Raw genomic sequence first — 8,158 nt, forward strand, 5'->3', positions numbered from 1 at the left:
GAGAGGATCCGGTCCCTGCTGCCAGGCGGCTCCCCTGCGACTCCTTGAGCCTTTGCCTCCCCAGGTGGGCTCCCCCGGCCTAGGAACCCACCAGAGAGGGGATGGCGGCTCTCACTGGAGGCTCCGGGTCCCGGCGGGTCTCTGGGGGCAGATTCTCCACGTGCAAGGGAGAGGCGGCTAAGGTCCCCGATCCACCTCTGTTAGTAGGATCCGGTCCCTGCTGCCAGGCGGCTTCCCTGCGACTCTCTCATGAAAACATTTTAAATAAAAAATTGGTAGGACATGTTTCATAAAATAGATTTATAATTACTTTGTTTCTATTTTATCAAAGATGTAGAAAAATTGTGATTATTCATGCCTCCTGTTCTTTGCAATTTCACCAGTGGGACGGTCTATGTATGATGTTTTCTCTGGATAATTACTGATGATTAGTTTGTCCATATTTTTTATTGTTATGATTCCTCATTTTGTCCAGTCTCTTTGAGAGGATTCTGGTAATTTCTACATTTAAAGAAATGTGTTTATTTCACTTATATATTTTCACTGTCAATGAGCATCCCAGAATGCTCTTTGAATAATAATTTATTATTTATTCTAAATCTTCTCTCATTGCATTTCCTTACTGATGATTTAAAAGAACCATGCTTTTCACTTAGCTTATTTCTTTGGCAGTGTCCTAGATTTTATTGCAAATATTTTCAGTTGAATCACTATAGTCCATTTTCATCCATTTGTAGTATATTATTATATTATTATAATTACTTTATCACTAGTCATTATTAATATCATTCTAATTTATTTAGAAATAGTCTTTACAACTATAGGTATGTTTATTGAGGAAAATGAAATATATTTAGCTTTAGTACAATCTACACTTTTAAGTATTCACTGCAAATTTTGTAGTTTGTTTTCTACAGAGTAGATTATGATAGTGGAACTTTCTTTCCTTCCTTCCTTCCTTCCTTTCTTCCGTCTTTCCTTGCTTTCTCTATTTCTTCTTTGAAAGAAGGATCACACCATGGGATAGATGCTACTTTAGAACTTACTATTTATCTTAGATTCTTACTCTCTTGAATGTTGTGTTTGTAGTCATGTGCCTCATAACACTGAGACATGCCAAATCTTAGGATAGTCTGTTACGGCTTTTCCATTGATGACAACATCTAATCAATGATATAATCTACTAAAGGCTTCATAATTGATCATTTTAAAAGTAACTTTTAATCTCCTGAAGTAATTATCATCTATGAGACTTACTGCTTAGTAAGTTCATCCTTTCTAGTTTTTAATGAATCCTAGCTGGATGGTTCAATCCAACTGCTCTTGTTCGAACTCTTCCCCAAGCCTACTGAATCAAACTGGCTTATGTCAGCTTCTGACTGAATTGTTCAAGCTTTGCCTCAAATTAATTCTAGCAATTTGTTATGATATTCTGTTTTCTTCTTATTCTCTGGCTTCAACTGCCTTTGCTGACCTTCACTGAACTGTATGAACTCAGAAACTAATTCAAGTCCAACACACTGAACTGAACTCCTCAGAAATCAACTTAACTCAACTCACTGAACAGAACTGACTGGCTAGATCTCAGAGATCTGCATGCCTCTATCTCTTGAGTGCTGGGATTAAAGGTATGTACCACCACAACAGGACTTAAGCTTTTCTTTTCTGAAACTTGCTCTATTCCAGACTGGCCTTGAACTCAAAGATCTTCTGATCTCTGTCTTTTGAGACTAAAGGTGTAAACTAAGAACTTCTCTGTGTTCCAGCCAGACCAACCATGTTGCTGGATTATAAAATTCCTCTATAGGTTCTAGAATTTTGGATGAAATTGTAAATGGATAGGCCTGGTTGTAGGAAATAAGTTTCAGAATGTATGTCTTTGAATGGTATATCTTTGTCCTAGACTTTTTATGCTCCCTTATTTCAGATAAGCTACAAGGTGAGGAACCTATGTCACATACTCTTAATCCTACAATGTTCTGCCTCACCTTAAGCTCATGAACTAATAATCAAGAAACTCAGAAAAGAAAAAAGAAAGAAATCTTTTCACCTGTAAATTGATTCTCTTGGATATTTATCATAGCAACACGTAGCTAACTAATAGGATCATTTCATCTACATATGACATACACAACAATTGTCTAATGGAAGCAAGAGGGAAAAACTTTAACCAGAGGATAAAATAAGGCCCTAAGCCAGGGAGCCTGAGGGTAGTCATGTTTATTTCCGTTTTAGAAAATACACTGGGAAAAAAAAGCCTATACTACGTTATAATGTATTTATTTGTTAGAGAGGTTTTCAACTTTAAAATGAGACGTCAATGTAGATCAACTGAAGAAAAGAAGGAAGTTTAGCTAACCTTGGTTTAAAACAAAACAAAATGCCTCATGAGCCTTATTTTTTGTTGTTAATTGCAAAAAGCCAATGTATTCATTTGAGATGGTGAGATGCCCTTGTAGTGGTCTTTAGCTACTCTCAAGCTGTAGAATATTTCATTTTCTATTGTGTTATTTCCAGTTTTACCATTGTGGACAGTCATACACGAACTATTCTTGCTGCTATATTTTGATCACATACATATTATCATCCTCTATTTTTAGATTTTAGTTACTGATAAAAGAAATATAAAACACTATATTCCCAGAAATATCTTGTCAGATTATCCTCAACAATAATTGTAGGGAAATCACTCAAAGATCACAGGCTGATTCTATAAAGAAACTCTTTTTTTATTTTAAAGACATGTTCTCAGTCTGATTTCAAATATGCCTTTCCTTTCTTTTTTCAAAAAGTATAAATTGGATTTTTACAGTACTATTTCAAAAATTAAACTAACTTAAGGGCTATAAAAATCACCCAAGAAGAATATATATACTTCTGGAAATAAGTCTACATTCTTTTCGTGCTGCGTTATGGCTGCCACTCTCAAAATTCCTGTTGTTCTTCAACTGAAGTAATTGGCACTTTCCAGAGATAAAAATTCCACATCTATTTTGGAAGTGATCTGAAAGAAAAGAATAAGTTACTTTATTTTGTCCCTTTAAGACAGTCATGAAGCTCATCACTAAACCTTACTTAGATTTAAAATCACTGTGTCTAAAGCTAAACAAACATTTGCCTTCAGGCCCTTGTACAAACAGGGTTCTGTCTATTGATTGTGAAACACATTGAGTAAAGAACACATTACTAATCATATATTGTTCTCCTTAATATGGTTTTCCCAGGGGACAGTCCCAGTGGGGTCTTCTTTCTTGTACGTTCTCCTTGAGGTAGTAGAGGGGGAAGAGTGACAGCAAAGGGTGAGAAGTTTGTCTTAGGAGATATGGTGGTAAGACTTTTGTCTTACAAGATAGTTAGGGTTGCTGTGTAGTAATAAAAAGTTTACTTATCTAAGAATAAGTTACTTTACTAAGGTAGCTTACCTGCCTTCTGTGTTCTTCTGAGGCCAGAAACTGCAAGCTTCTGGCATTTATCACCTCATCCTAAAACAGCAGGAGACTAAGTAAAGGATTAATTGCTAGAGCCTTTCTCTTTGTCCAGATGCCTCTTGCTTGTCAGGCGAGGGAGGTAGTTTGAAGCAATAAACTTCTATTGAACCAGGAGAAGAGAATCAAGCTGGCAGAAGGAAGAAAAAACCTTTTTACACATGCAAATATGCACAATCTCACATAAATTCATATATAGATTCACGCATGCACATTTGTACATTTTTATTTAAACCATTTGGTCCTGGCTTGCATGCATTCTCATAATTATGTACTTACACGCACACACACGCACACGCACACGCACACGCACATGCACAAGCACACTCACACATACTTACATATGCATTTGGGGCAAAAGACCAAGCACCTGTGCAGAAAGAACTCATTCACTCTGGATGACAAATGAACTCCAATCTTTATTGCATAGAGAAAGAAAAAGCTTCTTCCTTTTTATTGCTAAATGAAAGAAACCCAACTTTCTAAGAAGAAAGTCTTGTTCCTTTAAATAAGACAGTTTGCCTTGTTATTAGGAAAAAGCTGCTCTGTCCCATGGTAAGGAGAAGCCTACCTGGTCCTTCTGCTCTCTCTGTAGTTTCTTCTTTTCGTCATTACTTCTGAATTCTACATATTACTCTCTTGCTTTTTATGTTACCTATAGTTTCTTCATTATTCCACTCTGCATTCTCCTTCTAATCTTGTTCTTTCCTTCTGCTCGGATGTAAGAAAAATCCTCTCACTTTCAATGCCTGTTCTCCCAATGCTATGCCTTTAATTCTAAATTCTGCTTGAGTTTGGTTCTGTCTAAAAAGTTCTGTTTAGATCTGAACACAAAAAGTATTCTGTGTAAAATGTTCTTTTCACCCCAGTTCTGTCTCTTTTCTTTGGCCTCAGTACTTACTCATCTTTCAGAATACATGATCACATTGTTAAAAAGTTCATCATAAGTTTACACATAAATTCAAATCATAAGTTGGAATAGAAGTTTACAACAGAATATGTGTACATACATATCCATTAGGAGTAATTATCTGGCTAAACATTCATCACCAGTCACAGCTCCACAGGTTGATAGAGAATTAAAAATCATAACTAAGTTATTAGTGAAGTTTTTTTATAGATAAACCCAGTTAATATTTTATCATCCATCGTAGTGCCTATAATAAATCACTAGTTCCCTTTTATGACTCATTGAAGTTTTGAGTATCAGAAAGTAACTAATAACGTCCCACTATAAAAGAGCTTAATAAATACTGATATAATTTTAGGAATTCTTATAGAATCATCTTTAAGAATTAAGAAGTCATCTATATGTATATATAGCACCACTACAAGAGAGTACATCTTTGCCGTTCTGCAGAGATCTGCTCAAAATCATGGGTTAATTGTTATATATGTTTAATAATAACAGAAATAACATATTAATAGCAGGACTCTTTCCTAAAATGATTTTTTCCTGGATCTTGCCTATGGAGGCAAATCTGTCATGGATTATTTATTAATCAAAAGTAGACTCATCTCAGGAAGATCACCTGCTAGCTTTTAGTTTGTCTTATGATGACTCCTGACATGGTTTGATTTCATTTTGTTGTTGTATAGATTTTTCAGGAGAAATAGAGGCATGACATTTTAGAACTTAATGGCTATGGAACACTTAGTGTTCCACTTTATTTTCTAATTTAGTGTGTAATTTGAATATGTGCAAACTATCTATTCATCTGTCTTCAAATGTTGACATTATTTTATTTTGAAAGTATTTTTGTTACAGTTTGCTAAAACAGGGCAGATAATATATACTAAATAAGTGTTACTTATAATTTTAGAATGATTAAATATATATACATTATACAATTTTATTGTCACCTTCTTTATATAAAGGTTTATAATCAATTGAGACAAGGTCAAAAATAAATTGAGACAAACCAAAATCCTGGTTTCCTATAAAACATGACAATATTTCACTTCCTCTAAAGCAGAGGTATGAATCTAGAGCTATTGTTAATCATTAATAATTATGCACAGATTATATTTGTACTAAATGTGGTATCATTTTCAGCTCCATCACAATTTAAAATGACAGAGATGTTTATAAATTATATGTAAAATAAGGCTGGCTCTCCTTAGATATAAATCAGTAGAGGCTGAAATGATGGCTCAGTGTTAGTACTTCAAACACTGGCATCTCTTGCATAGGACTTGGGTTAAGTTTCCTGAAACCATATACAGTGGCTTAATAACTACCTGTAATTTCTTTTGTATAACATTAGACACTGTCTTCTGATTTTATAGTCACCTGCTTGCTTGTATAAATAAACTTATTTATAAATTATAAATTTATTTATAAATTATAATCTTTATAAACTTATAAATTTATTTACATAAATAAACTCAGGCAAACAAACACACAAATCAATCTTTTAAAAAGATTAGTGATGAAATTATTGATTCTAGACAATGGCCCCTTTTAATCCCTGTCAATAATATAATCTTAGTAGTTAGCTTATTTTAACTCTATTTTCTTTCAAACTTTATATTTAAAAATCCACTCTTACTATTATTTTCTACTGTTCTCATAGCCTAATTCAATCTTCTTCTTTACTGATTTGAATCTCAACTGAATGTGTGTGCAAGCGAACATGACATTGCTCTATAGAAGAGATGTAACTAATACTAAGACCTAAACATGTCTTACATGTCATTTCATTGCAAATGAAGATGCAATTCTTCAACTACTTTTACTACTAACAAACCATTTGTGAATTTTAAATTTCAGCTACCTTCTCATTTAAACCTAGTGTTGGTGCCTTCAGACTACAATAACAAAATAGTAGTCTATATGGATCATAATCTCTAGAAGTTTATTTCTCTAATGTTTGAGGGATATAATGTCCAAGAATGAGGCAGTTGGAAGATTCTGTGTCTGGGGAAAGCCTACACATTGTTTTAGTCATTTGAAATGTGATCTTGCTCAGTGAAAGGCCACTAATCTCATTCATGTGGGCTCTACCCTAATGGACAACTCAACTCTTCAATCCTTGAGAATGCAATTTAGGATTTATAGGACAAAAACATTTTATCAAAGCAATCACTGAATAGTAAACACAATCATTACAATATTTAAACGACTCAAGAAATCTTCCCACAGTGGTGGCATTGCTTTCTATGGAAATCAGAAATTTAGAGACATTATGTCCCCAAAGGATATTGTTATATTCCAGGTCTTTTTATGAATATTTCAAGCTGAGGAAATGAAAGCAGCTAGCTGCACAGCTTTAAAATTTAACAAAAGCATTCTTCAGTGATCTTGTTATGCTGCTCCACTGTCTGATTGAAAAAATGGTCACTGGTGGAATTTTCTGAAATTAGGTTTAAGTTAAGAATAATCCCAAACACAAGCATTTTAGGAGACTGGTTGTCTATATGAGTCTCTGGTTGAAAACTTGAGATGGCCTGGATTTAAACTGTGGATAACTAAATTTAAGAAATCCAGTAGAGGGCTGGTGAGATGGGTCAGCAGGTAAGAGCACTGACTGCTCTTCCGAAGGTCCTGAGTTCAAATCCAAGAAACCACATGGTGGCTCACAACGACCCATAATGAGATCTGATGCCCTCTTCTGGTGTGTCTGAAGACAGCTACAGTGTACTTATTTATAATAATAAATAAATCTTTGTTTCGGAACAAGCCAGGTGGATGGGAGCGTGCAGTGCCGACTGGAGGAAGCAGAGGTCCCAAATCCAATTCCCAATAACCAGATGAAGACTCACAACTATCTGTACAACTATCGTGTACTCACATAAAATAAATAAATAAATCTTAAAAAAAAATAAAAAAGAAATCCAGTGGAAATGTAAGCTTTCTCAAATAGCACTAGTACTAAAAATTCTATTTATGGGCTAAAAGTATTGAATTGAAGCATAGTTCCTACTAGCATGTGGAAAGCTTTAATTTAACTTGCAATTCAGGTTAAACTAGGCCAGATGGTTAACAAATGCATTCTCTATCTTTGGATAAAATTAATAGGCTGCTCACTCTGAAAAAGCATAACTATGCAAGAGAATGGAATGGGAAGGCTTGGTTTCTGGCACTGCTTATTTAAGAAGCACAAACAGAGAGTGAAGAAAAAGTAGGGAGAAAAGGAAAGCCTTGCTTTTCTATCTGTGGCATTTTAAAGCCCTTAGAAGCTTTTTCATTATAAGCAAATGGTTTATAAAATAGGAATATAGACAGAAAAGGCTTTAAAAATGCTCATTGTGAACTACAAGGTGAAAAAAGTCCTTATCTACGATACAGGCAAACATTGGAAGACAAAATCGTTTTGAGCTGGTTTTCTTTATTATTAAGATTTGCATTGAAGATTGGATTCTTTATGAAGTATGGAAGAAGCACAGGGAGGTTTTTAACTGTGAGACAGAACACTCACCTGTGTAGATATAGAATGATAAGTAATAACTTGGCTGGCTTGACCCCCTTATAAATCTAGTTTAACATTAGTCTCCATTATGAGGACCATTCAAATTTCTCTGTAGCCCCAAGATATTCTCAGGGAGATTAATCTTTTACTTTGAAGATTTTAAATTAATTACATTGTGTGTGAAGCCATTGTTGTTTTAAATTATGTGTTTTTTTTTCTGTTTTATATATTTTATTGTTTTTGAACCTAAAGACATTTAGC

The 8,158-nt window shown here is 34.3% G+C and overlaps 1 protein-coding gene across 4 annotated transcripts in view; it reads left to right on the forward strand.

The window, feature by feature from the left end:
- Positions 1-8,158, forward strand: part of Cntn6 (contactin 6) — a 346,549-nt gene that overhangs the window by 247,453 nt on the left and 90,938 nt on the right. The window contains exon 1 of one of the 4 annotated variants that reach the window (XM_031382780.1): positions 1,548-1,628. The exons of the other annotated variants lie outside the window; for them this stretch is intronic. The gene's annotated coding sequence lies outside the window, so the exon portion shown is untranslated. Of the gene's footprint in view, positions 1-1,547; positions 1,629-8,158 lie in introns of those variants that run through there. 4 annotated transcript variants of the gene reach the window in all.

This window comes from Mastomys coucha, unplaced genomic scaffold (genome assembly GCF_008632895.1).
Source record: "Mastomys coucha isolate ucsf_1 unplaced genomic scaffold, UCSF_Mcou_1 pScaffold20, whole genome shotgun sequence".
Classification (NCBI taxonomy): Eukaryota; Metazoa; Chordata; class Mammalia; order Rodentia; family Muridae; genus Mastomys; species Mastomys coucha.